General features: G+C 52.4%; 1 protein-coding gene across 3 annotated transcripts in view; it reads right to left on the reverse strand.

Moving 5' to 3' along the window:
* sphkap (SPHK1 interactor, AKAP domain containing) overlaps nucleotides 1–5,285 on the reverse strand; it is a 667,284-nt gene extending 661,999 nt beyond the window's left edge. For all 3 annotated transcript variants that reach the window (XM_072474078.1, XM_072474074.1, XM_072474075.1), the window contains exon 1: nucleotides 5,143–5,285. The gene's annotated coding sequence lies outside the window, so the exon portion shown is untranslated. The remainder of the gene's footprint in view (nucleotides 1–5,142) is intronic.
* Between the last annotated feature and the right edge of the window lie 9,732 nt (nucleotides 5,286–15,017).

The following is a 15,017-nucleotide window of genomic DNA, read 5'->3' on the forward strand; positions in this document are numbered from 1 at the left end:
GTGTCTAATTGTTTGGCCTTACGGGCCCTTTGACTACGTCTACGTGGTTCCCCAGACGGTACAGCAGAACTGGAGGTGGACTCCTGTGATTCCTGCCCTCTGACACTGGATCCCTTTGGCGGCCGTTTCCTGGGGCGTCCTGGCCTAGATGGGCCAGGCTGCGGCCCGGGCGACTGGGATGGCGAGCTGCCAGCCTGTCCTGCCCGTTGCCCACCCGATGCACCTGGGACGGAAGGGGGGGAGTCGGAGGTGTCGCGGTGTACCGGGACCTCCCCTACAGAGGGAGCCGGGACGGACCACACCACCTCCTCCTCCCTCGGGGTGCCCGATGGCCCCCAGGCCTCTACATGGGTGGGGGATGCGAACGGACTGGCCATCCGACGCGCCCCCGACATCTGGCGCTGCCAGTCCTGGAGGCCCGTGCTGGTATCGACAGGGGTCTGCAGGTTTGCAGCCATGGAGCCCAGGGGGTTGTCGAACCCTGTCTGCGACAGTGCGACGCCAGCTCGCACATGGCCACTGGCGCCGATGCCCTCAGCGATGGCCTGCTGAGACTGGGCCATGGCCTGCAGAGACTGGGCCATGGCCTGCAGAGACTGGGCTATGGCCTGCTGAGACTGGGCCATGGCCTGCTGAGACTGGGCTATGGCGTTGAGCGCCTCTGCCATCTGGCGCTGGCACTGGCTCATGGCCTCCTGTGAGAGGGCAGCCATTTCCTGGGCCACAGACGCCGCCTGCACGGAAGGCCCCAGGCCTCGCAAACCGTTCCCCATGTCTGACACCGTCGCACCCATTGCCTCCACCGCGGACGCCACAACCCGTGCGGTGTCAGCCTGGGTGGCACGCATGACCGGGACCACTCCCAGCTCCTGGACGCGGGTGGACTCCTCCACCTGCGACCGCAGCCGCCGCAAGCCACCCGTCACCCTATTCGCTCGTCTCCGTGTCGGTGGTTGCATTGGATCTATGTGTGGGTGTGGTAACTGCAGGAACCCGGGATCCATCTGGGCGGCAGATGTTCGCTTGGCCTGGGCTGCCCTCCGACCGCCCGGTCCCTCTGCTGCTCCTACCTCCACCTGCTGTACCGGGACGGCTGTGTTGTGCGCACCAGTGAGTGTACCAGACGCCTCATCACTAAAGTGCCCAACCGTGGTGAGTGTTTCTGCGATGGTGGAGGGTGTTGGTGACAGCAGTGGCGTTGTGTCGTGCTCTTCGTCCCACTCTGAGTCCATGGCACTTTGGGGTGGGGGTTCGTCTCCACCCATCCACTCTGAGTCACTGTCCGGTATTTCGTCTTCCCGGGTAGGGGTGTCCTGGGTAGTGCTGTCCCGGGTAGTGCTGTCCCGGGTAGTGCTGTCCCGGGTAGTGCTGTCCCGGGTAGTGCTGTCCCGGGTAGTGCTGTCCCGGGTAGTGCTGTCCCGGGTAGTGGTGTCCCGGGTAGGGGTGTCCTGGATAGTGGTGTCCTGGGTAGTGGTGTCCTGGATAGTGGTGTCCTGGAAAGTGGTGTCCTGGGTAGTGGTGTCCTGGCTCGGATGTGACGGGGGCCTGTGGCTGCCCCCCTCATCGCTGGGTGGTCGCTCCCGCACGTGACGGGGGTGTCGTCTCCCTGTTGCTCCAGGTCTCTCCGTCTCCCGTGGTCTCCGAGGGGCATCCTGCGGGTGTCGCATGCTGGAGGGTTCGGGTCTCTCCGTCTCCCGTGGTCTCCGAGGGGCATCCTGCGGGCGTCGCATGCTGGAGGGTTCGGGTCTCTCCGTCTCCCGTGGTCTCCGAGGGGCATCCTGCGGGCGTCGCATGCTGGAGGGTTCGGGTCTCTCCGTCTCCCGTGGTCTCCGAGGGGCATCCTGCGGGCGTCTCATGCTGGAGGGTTCGGGTCTCTCCGTCTCCCGTGGTCTCCAAGGGGCATCCTGCGGGCGGTCTGCATCTGCGGGGATGGGTGCCTGGACGTTTGGTCCTGCGATACACAATGAAGCATGCATGGTTAGACATCAGGCAGTGATCAGGTGATACGGGAGAGGGGGATATAGGGGAGGGGGGATATGGGGACGGGCTGTTGGTGGCTCACTTGCTCGTGGGGCCCCGACCTCTGCATCAGCAACCTCCCGGTCCTCAGGTCCGCCAGCCAGTTCCAGGGCCCTTTCCTCGTGTACGGTCAGTGGCCTCTCATCAGCGGGCCCTCCTCCAGTCCTCACATGCTCCCTATTGTTGTGTGCGCGCTTCTCCTGGGGGGGGGGGGGGGGTGGTGGCAGGGGTAAAAGGCAACAGTGTTAGGCAGGTATATGAATGCACGCCATCGGTTGCGCGTGCATTGCAGAGGTTAAGGTTAGGGCTGGATTCACTTGGGGATATGGGGGATATGGGGGAGGGGGGATATGGGGGATATGGGGGAGGGGGGAATGTGGGGGATATGGTGGAGGGGGGATATGGGGGAGGGGGGATATGGGGGAGGGGGGATATGGGGGAGGGGGGATATGGGGGATATGGGGGAGGGGGGATATGTGGGAGGGGGGATATGGGGGAGGGGGGGATATGGGGAATATGGGGGAGGGGGGATATGGGGGATATGGGGGAGGGGGATATGGGGGAGGGGGGAATATGGGGGATATGGGGGAGGGGGGATATGGGGGAGGGGGGAATATGGGGGATATGGGGGAGGGGGGATATGGGGGAAGGGGGAATATGGGGGATATGGGGGAGGGGGGATATGGGGGATATGGGGGAGGGGGGATATGGGGGAGGGGGGATATGGGGGATATGGGGGAGGGGGGATATGGGGGATATGGGGGAGGGGGGATATGGGGGATATGGGGGAGGGGGGATATGGGGGATATGGGGGAGGGGGGATATGGGGGAGGGGGGATATGGGGGAGGGGGATATGGGGGATATGGGGGAGGGGGGATATGGGGGAGGGGGGATATGGGGGATATGGGGGAGGGGGGATATGGGGGAGGGGGGAATATGGGGGATATGGGGGAGGGGGGATATGGGGGAGGGGGGAATATGGGGGATATGGGGGAGGGGGGATATGGGGGATATGGGGGAGGGGGGATATGGGGGAGGGGGGATATGGGGGAGGGGGGATATGGGGGATGGGGGATATGGGGGAGGGGGGATATGGGGGATATGGGGGAGGGGGGATATGGGGGATATGCGGGAGGGGGGATATGGGGGAGGGGGGATATGGGGGATATGGGGGAGGGGGGATATGGGGCATATGGGGGAGGGGGGATATGGGGGAGGGGGATATGGGGGATATGGGGAGGGGGGATATGGGGGAGGGGGGAATATGGGGGAGGGGGGATATGGGGAGGGGGAATATGGGGGATATGGGGGAGGGGGGATATGGGGGATATGGGGGAGGGGGGGATATGGGGGAGGGCGGATATGGGGGATATGGGGGAGGGGGGATATGGGGGATATGGGGGAGGGGGGGATATGGGGGAGGGGGGATATGGGGGATATGGGGGAGTGGGGATATGGGGGATATGGGGGAGGGGGGATATGGGGGAGGGGGGATATGGGGGAGGGGGGATATGGGGGATATGGGGGAGGGGGGATATGGGGGAGGGGGGAATATGGGGGATATGGGGGAGGGGGGATATGGGGAGGGGGGAATATGGGGGATATGGGGGAGGGGGGATATGGGGGAGGGGGGGATATGGGGGAGGGGGATATGGGGGATATGGGGGAGGGGGGATATGGGGGATATGGGGGAGGGGGGGATATGGGGGAGGGGGGATATGGGGGATATGGGGGAGGGGGGATATGGGGGAGGGGGGGGATATGGGGGACGCTCACCCTGCCTGCTCTGACGAGGTCGTTCACCTTCTTGTGGCACTGGGTGCCTGTCCGTGGTGTTAGGGCCACAGCGGTGACGGCCTCTGCCACCTCCCTCCACAGACGCCGGCTGTGGCGTGGGGCAACTCTGCGGCCGTGCCCGGGATACAGGGCGTCCCTCCTCTGCTCCACCGCATCCAGGAGCGCCTCCACATCGCGTGACTCGAACCTCGGGGCTGAGCGACGGCCAGCCATCAAGTCGGGTGTTGCGGTCGGCTGTTCCGGTCGGGTGGGGGGGAGCTGCGCGGCCTTATGAGCCGTCACGCCGTGCAGCGCGTATGACGCTGCACGGCGTGAACCACTGCGCAAGCGCGGATCCCGTTACGTCGCTGCTAGCCCATTTCGGGCCGCAGACTATCGGCCCATTTTTATGACGTGACGCAAGTGGGATTTGCGCCGTTTTTTGCGCCGATCGGCGGAGTTTCCGCCGATAACGGAGAATTTCGCCCCAGGTGAGTGACATTTGGTCCTGGGCACCTTCTCCAGGGCGATTCTATTCTGCTTTCATTCTCACACTAATTTTCCACGAACATCAAATTCCCATGCTGCAGCGGCTATCTGATGAGTTAGCAAATGTTACACTTTTAGCTTGAGTCCAGCATGTTTCATTCTTTTTGCTGAAGGACCCATTTCTGCTCGTTGCTCACCTCGTGCAATATGCTCTGAGTGAGCAGATCTTAAACTCAAGCGCATCTTCTTGGCAACATGGCCCATGTATCACCTGCTTTATCCCATCTACCAACTGATAAGGTGAATAAAACGTGCATTTCTGAGGTAAAAATTGAGGCTAATTCCTAAGGCAAGTATCGCATTTCTTCGCAGAAATGGGAGGTGGGGGGTGCGGTTAGCTAATATTCTGAGTGTCGGCCTAAACATGTTTCTTGGAGCCAAAAGAGTAGTCGCCTTATACGTCAGGTACTTTATACGTCACAATCTATGGTAACACTGTAACATTAAACCGCAAACTTCTAACCTTTTTAAAATTATTCGACAGTACATTGTAGCCCATTATGTTTATAAATAATCATACCAGATCTTACAAGTTTTGAAAGTAATTACGAGTGACATTATGGAATTGAAAAAGCTGCACTCTTATTGAATTGAAGGATTCTTTTTACAAAGAGACTTACCAATGCAACAAAAGAACTATCATCTGAGTCAATTCAGTGCTTGAAAGAAATAACATCACAAACCACTGCAGCCATGAATATAATAGAGGGTTTTAAAAGGGAGATATTGAACATCATTGTAGCTGAGCAATCTGAAATGTAGAATACCACATTTAGAACATTAAACTAGTACTGTACCTGTTAGGCAGAGGTTAACGACTTCAGCACACTGAAGTTTTCTTCAAAGGCTCGACTGCCGTGTTTCTAAATGTCTGTGACAGCTGTTGGCTGGACTGTGAACTCAGTTCTGTGCTCTATGAAAGGACTGGCTGCCCTGTGCAGTCATATACTCCAGGAAGGATTGTTAAAATGCACAAGTGCTACGTCAGCTGCTCAAATGCGTGACTGGATTTAATGAAAGGAGCAGCAGAGCAGCAGAGCTGACAGAATACTCCACCTCACTGAGGTAAATTAAATCTGCATTCAGATTGGTTTAGTATAATAATGGAGGATTGGTATCAAAGTGAGCTCTTTTGGAGAGAGGGATAACAGCCTTGGGCTCATGCATACTGGTTAGTAAGGATCCTAACCTTGTCATGCCATTACTAAACACACATAAGCAAATATGCATCTATACACATGTATACTCTATAACATACAAATAAAGATTACAAATGATCTTATAATGATATTGGAATATGTACAGAGATTGGGCTTATTTAAGTACAGTCAGAATCTCCCTATGTACAGACAGTTGCTTGTCTTCTTTGGTGCATTGTGAGCTATTTCATTCACTTCCAGGATCAGTCTTGATATTTTAAGACAGCTTACTTCAATTCTGATTTTTCACATTCCAAATACATAAATAACTATATAGGACATGTGATACTATATCTGGTAACCCTCCAGGCTTCTGCAGATTTTTCCGCCCTCCCTGTGCAGGATCACAATAAATCTTATTTTAAGGCTGATAAGGAAGAATTCAGTGAAGAAAAATAACATTTGTGATTTAATTCTCTCCATATTGGGTTGGAATGACAACTCTGAGTTCCAAGTTTAACTCAGTCAATAATGACTAACACTTCCACAAATGCAAGTTACTTAAAACTGAAATGATTCAAATCCCAAATATTGTCTGATATCCAACAGAAATAAGTCCTACCATTACCACAAAACGTCACAACATACAGTCCTGAGCAAGGTTTTGAGGGGAAAAAGCGTACGGACTCACAATCACCACATTTAAACCTCATGAGAATTCAAATCTTCCCTCAGCGGTGAAAAAAATCCCTGGAAAATTGAATATCCAGAATCCACAGGAGAGTTGTACATTCTTAGCACTTTCCCCTCTCCTGTCACCCAAAAGATCAGCACAATTTAGAATCGGAAGAATAATTCAAATCTCGCCATTTCTCTTAAATGATCCATTTCAAAAACTTCACACTAAATGCTCTACCCCTTCACCCCATAAAGTCAAGACATTGTGGGGTCCATTTCTAACAGCAGGCGACGGCTAGAGTAATACTACCACCTGCCCGAACACGTCGTAAAGCGCTGGAACCAATTTCATTGTTACATCTTGAGTGAACTGTTTCAGAGAGGTGGAAAATTCTGTATCTCCTCCAGAGCTGAGCTGATTGGTAAATATTAAAGCAATGGGAGTCAGTCTTAGGGGAGGCCATTGAGCAACAGACAGTGGCAGAAATACCTCAAGGCCCCACAACGTCAGCAGCCGCTGATGCTCCCGCGCATGCGCGGACGTCCGCCGGCCGTCGGAGTCCCTTCGGCCCTCGGCTGGCGTGGCGCCAACGGCCTTTGGCCGGCAGGGCGCAAACTACTCTTGGGCGGGCCTAGCCCCTAAAGGTGCGGAGGATTCCGCACCTTTGGGCCGGCCCGACGCCGGAGTGGTTCACGCCACTCCGTCCCACCAGGACCCCCCGCCCCGCCGGGTAGAGGAGAATCCCGCCCAATATTAGAATTCAAATTCATACAACTATGTGACTTATAATACCTTTTAAAAGTCAACGAGGAAGGTCGTTAATTCATGACAAAAGGTGGATTTTAATGTTCAGAATGAAAACCACAACGTCTAACAAAATATTACACTACCTTCATTCTTTCTGTATTAACCAACTAATGAGGACAATGGTTCTCAAACATTTTAGGTGAAAGAACCCCTTTCCAAATCCAATCTCCATCCAAATTACAATACTATATAATAGTCTTAATATGAAAGTGCTGCATATAAAATGTGTTTCTATAATGTTTTGAGGAAAATTGGTATTGACTTACGCATATCAGTAAGAGGGATTTAGAACATAGAACATACAGGCCCATTGAGACCCACTTAAGCCCTCACTTCCACCCTATCCCCGTAACCCCAATAACCCCTCCTAACCTTTTTGATCACTAAGGGCAATTTATCATGGCCAATCAACTTAACCTGCACGTCTTTGGACTGTGGGAGGGAACCGGAGCACCCGGAGGAAACCCACGCAGACACGGGGAGAACGTGCAGACTCCGCACAGACAGTGACCCAGCGGGGAATCGAACTGGGACCCTGGCACTGTGAACCCACCGTGCTATCCACTTGTTCTACCGTGCTGCCCTAAGAAGCAGAAGCAGCTATGTCTGCTTCTCTCTGTGAGACTGTCTATCCTGGACAGGGATATGGCAACAGAACTTGGAGCGGGGCAGTGGGAGAACAGGAACAATGGGGAAGCACATCACAGTGAGAGTTGAAAGAGGAGGAAGAGTAGAAGCACAGAGAAAACAGGAGCCCAGGGTGCCAGGAGCATGGTGAGTGCGCTAATGGAAGAGGGTGAGCAGAACATGTCTCCAGCCACCACTCACTTGTTTACTCAACCATAGCACCCAGGGCGGTCACCCATATCATTCTACATGTGGGGAAACCTCCTGGAAGATCTCTGTGGACCTCCAGGGGAATGGTACGTGTTCTAATCCACTGACCCAATTACAGATTGACTGATTTAGGCAACATTCACTGGTAGTGGGATTCCCAACTCCCACCGCTTGACAATGGAATTTCCCATTGAAAGCACCCTTCGCTGCCAGGAAACCCGCAATTACAGATTGACTGATTTAGGCAACTACACCGAGATTTACCAAAGAGAACTTGTTTCAATGTCATGCTAAACTTATGATTTACGATCTAAACATTTCTAATGTACCTAATAAGGATTCTGTAAGGGGTTTCCTTCTTTAAGTTAACCCTTTTTCTGTCTCTTGCCGCAAGGAAGGAGGCTAGCTCACAATGCTGGGACCCTCAATCAGGCTGTGTCCCTCAGTTAAGCATGAAATGCCTTTAAATGAGGGTTCCCCGTCACCTTTCTGTGAACCCGCAAGCAAACATGCTCCAACATGGCAAGTCTTGCACCCCCCCCCATTGGGTTTATACCCGCAGTGGCAGGATGAGTCCTTAAGGGGCCAATAATTACTCACTTAAGGGTCTCCATTGATGGCGGGGTTGAAAGGCTGTCCAAAGGCATTACTGCCAAGGACATAATCAGGGTGCAGGTGAGAAGGTGGGAGGGACCCATTCAACACCCTCCTGCCTGATGAATTGCCCCATTACCACCAAACTCACCATGGGGTGAGTACAAGATTCCACCCTTGTCCCTCTGTCACTAATCATCATGGCATCAAAATGGATGTGAAATGCATTGTCTGAGTGTAATAGAGACAGATTCAATTGTTGCTTTCAAAAGAAAGGGTGCAATTTACCAGCTGTTCACGCCAGAGGGAATTTCTGGTCCAATGCTGGCGACCTGGTGACAGGACTGGCACGGTGGCACAGTGGTTAGCACTACTGCCTCACAGCGGCAGGGACCCAGCTTCAATTCAGTTCAATTCAATTCAGGACTATTTGGTTTGCACTACTTTGCATGGGTTTCCTCCTGGTGCTCCGGTTTCCTCCCACAGTCCAAAGATGTGTAGGTTAGGTGGACTGGTCATGATAACATTGCCCCATAATATCCAGGGATGTGGAGGTTTGGTAGGGTTATTGGGATGGAGTGGGCCTAAGTGGGGTGCTCTTTCAGAGAGTTGGTGCAGACTCAATGGGCCAAATGGCCTCCTTTTGCACTGTAGCGATTCTATGATTTACCAGCCCTCTTCCTTGTCACATACTTTCAACTTTGGTATATTATTTCACAGCGGTAGTATATCACTTTAAAACAATGTCAATGCATAAAGTGCCTATTTACGTGAAATGAAACCTAACTTTGCTTTCAAAATAAATAAAAGGCAGGTCTCTTTCCACCTGCCAGATACCAGGCTGGAATTCTCCGGCTGTTTCCTGGTGTTGGGATTCGATAGTTCAATCAGCAGCGTACCCCCACTCACGGGTTTCCTGGTGCCGTGGAGTGGCTTCAATGGGAATTCCCATTGACATCGATGGGAGCAGGGAATCCCGCCAGCAGCGAACAGCGTGCTGCCTCCTGCTGAGAAATGCACGCCGGGAGGCCGGAAAATCCCACCCATATTTTCCATGGTTTAATAAATTTTTGTTGCAATCATTCCTTCGAAATACAGATATTTTACTTCCAGGAATCAGGGGCGAAATTCTCCCCAAACGGCGCGATGTCCGCCGACTGGCACCCAAAACGGCGCCAATCAGACGGGCATCGCGCCGCCCCAAAGGTGCGGAATGCTCCGCATCTTTGGGGGCCGAGCCCCAACATTGAGGGGCTAGGCCGGCGCGCGAGGGATTTCCGCCCCGCCAGCTGGCGGAAACGGCCTTTGTTGCCCCGCCAGCTGGCGCGGAAATGACATGTCGGGGCGGCGCATGCGCGGGAGCGTCAGCGGCCGCTGACAGTTTCCCGCGCATGCGCAGTGGAGAGAGTCTCTTCCGCCTCCGCCATGGTGGAGACCGTGGCGAAGGCAGAAGGGAAAGAGTGCCCCCATGGCACAGGCCCGCCCGCGGATCGGTGGGCCCCGATCGCGGGCCAGGCCACCGTGGGGGCACCCCCCGGGGTCAGATCGCCCCGCACCCCCCCCCCCAGGACCCCGGAGCCCGCCCACGCCGCCTTGTCCCGCCGGTAAATAGGTACTTTAATTTATGCCGGCGGGACAGGCAATTTATCGACGGGACTTCGGCCCATCCGGGCCGGAGAATCGAGCAGGGGGGCCCGCCAACCGGCGCGGCCCAATTCCCGCCCCCGCCGAATATCCGGTACCGGAGACTTCGGCAACCGGCGGGGGCGGTATTCACGGCAGCCCCCGGTGATTCTCCAACCCGGCGGGGGGGCGGAGAATGACGCCCAAGGTTTTAAATAAGGCAAGTGCAGCGCTGAATTCTCCCCTTTGCGTTGCCGGAGAAACAAATTGCTATCTGGCGGAAATTCATGCCTAATCTAAATATTAAGGTTGGTGCCCCTCACCGATATAGATGCCATGCTCCAGTCCCTCGCTGGTGACATTATTGATGTGTATGCCCCGCACCGGCGGGTCTATGCAAAACCATCATTTGCATGGATTTCAATAATATTAGCAGTTTGGACACACTATGTTCCACCCTTCCTCAATGCTCCACCCCCTCTTCGGCAGAGGGTGCGAATTAGTGGAAGTATTGACAGGGCACCATAGCTATGGAAGGAAGGGATGTGGGAGGCTAAAACAACAGTGAAAAACCCTTGAAAATTGTTGGGTTTGCTGTAGAGTGCTGCCTGGGCTGGGGCAGTAGTGGGGAACAATCTGGTGCCAATTGTGCGGACCTAGTGTGTCCCTCTCAGGATCGGGGTGGCCTGGCAGCAGTATGTCTTTTAAATACACCCCTTTGGTGCTCCTTACAGGCCTCTGGCAGTTCACTCTGTTGAGTGCTGCCTCTGTCCTTTGAATGCTCAGGGAGCCTCTAGTCATCTGGAAGCCCAGGCCACCCGTCTGGATGCCCTCATACCCCAGCTGTAACATCAAAGGGATGGGCATGGCCAAGCTCAATCAGATAGGAAATATCTGATATCTAATAAAGACGGTGATGATGGCAGTGGTGGAGATGAGATTGACACTAATATTAGGAAGAACATTAATGCCAACATAACAAAATTTGCATGAAGTTTAAGATGAAAGCTCATTGACATTTGAGTTAAAGACAGTTTCATATCATACCCAAAAGCAGCACTGATGTGAACACTTAATAGCTATTGAGAGAAGCAGCATCCCTATCAAACCTGAAGTTTACATTTATTGGAAGCGTCAATGATAAGCAAGAGAAGAAACTCCCCATGGTTTGCTAAAATTAATAGTGATGTGAGCAATAAGTAATTCCGTAGATCCACAGGCTGAATTGTTGAAAATTGACAGTGATGGCAAAGTTCTGTGTTATGTTGAACCTGGAATTATTTTGAGCTGTCAGTAACACTGACAGTGTCTGATGATCATAAATAGAGGGTGGGATTCCACCTCCCCCCACCCCCCGTTGGGATTCCAAGGTATTTCACTGTGAATGTGGCATTACTGTGGGTATCTGATTTTTCTTTTCTATTACTGGCATTATGACAAGGCCAGCATTTATTGTCTATCCCTTGAGAAAGTAGTGGTGAGTCCTTTTCATTTAGATACATCCACAGTGTTGATAGGGTGGGAATTCCAGAGTTTTGACCCAGTGCCAGTGAAGGAGCGGCCATATAATTCCAGGTTAGGATGGTGCATGGCTTGAAGAATAACTTGCAAGTGGCGGTGTTCCCATGGATCTGCTGCCCTTTTCCTTCTCAGTGCTAGCGGTCACAGGTTTGGATGATGCTCTTGGAGGAGCCATCACAGTGTTTCTTGTAGATGATACATAAGCTACCACTCTGCGCCATTAATGGAGGGAGTAAATGTTTAAGTTGGCGGATGACATGCCAATTAAGCAGGCTGCATTGTCCTGGATGATGTTGAGCTTCTTGAGTGTTGTTAGAGCTGCACCCAGCACCTAGTTCTTCAAATTCTCTCGAGTTGGAAATAGCCATTGTGATGACCCAGATTCTTTGAGAAAAGCCTGCATTTTCTTTTTGTGTGACATACCCTTTAAGACCAAAGTGAATCTGGGGTGAATTCTGAGAGAGGGTAATTGATTTCCTGGTTATGACATCATTAGCTTCCTAGAAATGCCCATGTGACCCGAAGTTGCTCTGGGTATGAAAGTCGAAGCAAAACAAATGGAAAACCAATTGCAGTGGTGCCAGGTTCCATCCAGCCTGTTAGGTGGCAGGTAGTTCAGAATTCATGTGAGGGGAGAAAGCCAAGCTCTCGACAAATAATCTAGTTTTTCATTTGACAGAAAGAAGAAAATACAATTGCAGACGCTCTTGATGAGGCAACTTGTGAGTGAATTGAGTGTTTGTATCAGAGAACCAGACAGTAGGCCGGGTGCGTTGGTTGGTCAGTCAAATGAGAACTCTGATAGCTATGTCCTGAGGATTATTGTGACCCAAGTGAGAGAGATGAACGCCTTGTCAGTATTAACCATGTCTGGGAACTCCACACCAGAACCTGGCTGTTGGTGAATGCAACTCAAGGGCCAAAATTATTGAGTGGGATGTGAGAGATCCAGGGCGGGTTTCTCCGTTGGCTGATGCCAAAATCGAGAACTGGGCCTAGCCGACCCATCAGCTGTATGGGCCCGCTCCAGCACAATCAGTGCCATCTTGTTGGCTGGGATGAGTGTGCTTGGGGATTGTAATGTGTATATGCAGCTGCAGCTTGTCAGCCTCCCAAGTGTCAATCATGGACCCAGTGAATCCCGCACCGTTTTTCATTGGAATCGATTGCGTTCCAAGTGCTGCTCGTGCTAGACCCTCCACGGTAGTTGAATCGGTCCAGATTCAGCGGTCGTTGTCCTGTCTAGAAAGTCCACGAATCTTGCCCTGGCGTCAACACTTAGTCTCAGAAACGGAGAATCCCGCCCACTATTTAATGAAAGCCGAGTTGAAAAGACTATGAGGTTGCGCATGGCTCTACCTTGTGCGGGAAGCAACTACTTGTAATTGCATGAGGAATTTCTTTGTTGTCATGACTATTTTAAAGTGAAATTTTCCCTTTTATTTGAAATATCCTCTGCCTGTTAATTAATATTTGACCTAGGTTGATTTTATTTAGCTTGGATATGCTAAAGGTGCTGTAGAAATTGAGGTTGTTGTTCGATGTATTGTCTGGCTTGTGACAAGCACAACTATATTTCTTTGTGTCACACATAACTCCAGAGGATTTGTTTTGTAATCCCATTGACTTCAGTTTAACTGAGACTCCTTGGCATAACTGAGTCATGAACTGATAATGATAGGCAGAATCATATGGCCATAACATTTATTTGAAATTCTGAGAGTGTTACAAATACAAGGATTTATAAAATGGTTATGTTTTAAACTGTCCCCTTTAATTCAAGGTAAAATAGATTAATGGAAAAGGACATGTGCCCACTACTCATTTTGTCCAGCAATAAGCCCATGTGACCTGGTTGTCAAATTACACCTTATTGAAAACAAGGTGACAATTTTTAACACCTGGTGACAAAGGAAAAAGGTAGATGGCCTTACTGACTCAGAGACCCTGGAAAGCAAGAGAGAGAGATAGAGGGCGAAATTCTCCGGAAACGGCGCGATGTCCGCCGACTGGCGCCCAAAACAGTGCAAATCAGACGGGTATCGCGCCGCCCAAAGGTGCGGAATGCTCCGCATCTTTGGGGGCCGAGCCCCAACATTGAGGGGCTAGGTCGGCGCCGGACGAATTTCCGCCCCGCCAGCTGGCGGAAAAGGCCTTTGGTGCCCCACCAGCTGGCGCGAAAATGACATCTCCGGGCGGCGCATGCGCGGGAGCGTTAGCGACCACTCACAGCATCCCCGCGCATGCGCAGTGGAGGGAGTCTCTTCTGCCTCCGCCATGGTGGAGACCGTGGCGGAGGCGGAAGGGAAAGAGTGCCCCCACGGCACAGGCCCACCCGCGGAATGGTGGGCCCCGATCGCGGGCCAGGCCACCGTGGGGGCACCCCCCGGGGCCAGATCGCCCCGCGCCCCCCCCCCCCCAGGACCCCGGAGCCCACCCGCGCCTCCTTGTCCCGCCGGTAAGGTAGGTGGTTTAATTTACGCCGGCGGGACAGGCATTTTAGCGGCGGGACTTCGGCCCATCCGGGCCAGAGAATCGAGCGGGGGGGCCCGCCAACCGGCGCGGCGCGATTCCCGCCCCCGCCGAATCTCCGGTGCCAGAGAATTCGGCAAGCGGCGGGGGCGGGATTCACGGCAGCCCCCAGCGATTCTCCGACCCGGTGGGGGGTCGGAGAATCTCGCCCAGAGTCCCAGACAGAATGGAACAGGAAAACAGCAGCTGCTGTGAACAGGAGAAGAACTTTTTTACTGTTAGCCATCAGGTAAGGTGCCGGTGGGAGCTCATTCTCTGGTCGAAGAAATGGGACCTGTGGAGATTTAAGGACATTGCAACACTCAATCTCGCATAACCAGGAGAAGGAGTCACTGGAATAGGTCTTGCTGTCATTAGTCGATTTGGGAATTCTCAGAAGACTGAGGGAAACAATCATCAACAGATACTGAATGTAATGACTCTGTAAAACGGAGAGAAGTGAGCCTGTTGGAAGTTGAGATTAACTTTAGACTGGTTCCTGTAATTATTAAAATTCCACAGCGAGTCCACTGTAACATACAAATGTGGTGTAGGGTTTTCAGTCGGGATCGGAAGTAAAAGGGGGATACCTTTCTGCAGCTTAGTGTATTAGTTGTTGCCTGCTAAGTAATATTGTGTCAATGTTGATTTTAGTGTGTTTGTAACAGTGAAAGCCTTAAAATGTGAAATTGTTGTCATGTGGCCATATGGATCGGGCACTGGGAATTCAAATAAAGTTTTAAAAAGTTATTGGTCCCTATTGGGAAACAGTATCAAGAGCTAGAACTCAGAATGTTGCTGAATAAACAATTGGTATTTGTGATAGCAATGTTTATGCACTTGGTGGCAGCAAAACGCAATCAGACAGCAAGGGCATCTTTCCCCTAATAAGAATGGTAAACAGATACGTGAAATTTTGTGCATCCCACCAAGTAAAATTAATACTTCCCAAATAATTGGT

Source organism: Scyliorhinus torazame, chromosome 14, assembly GCF_047496885.1.
Source record: "Scyliorhinus torazame isolate Kashiwa2021f chromosome 14, sScyTor2.1, whole genome shotgun sequence".
In the NCBI taxonomy this organism is placed as follows: domain Eukaryota; kingdom Metazoa; phylum Chordata; class Chondrichthyes; order Carcharhiniformes; family Scyliorhinidae; genus Scyliorhinus; species Scyliorhinus torazame.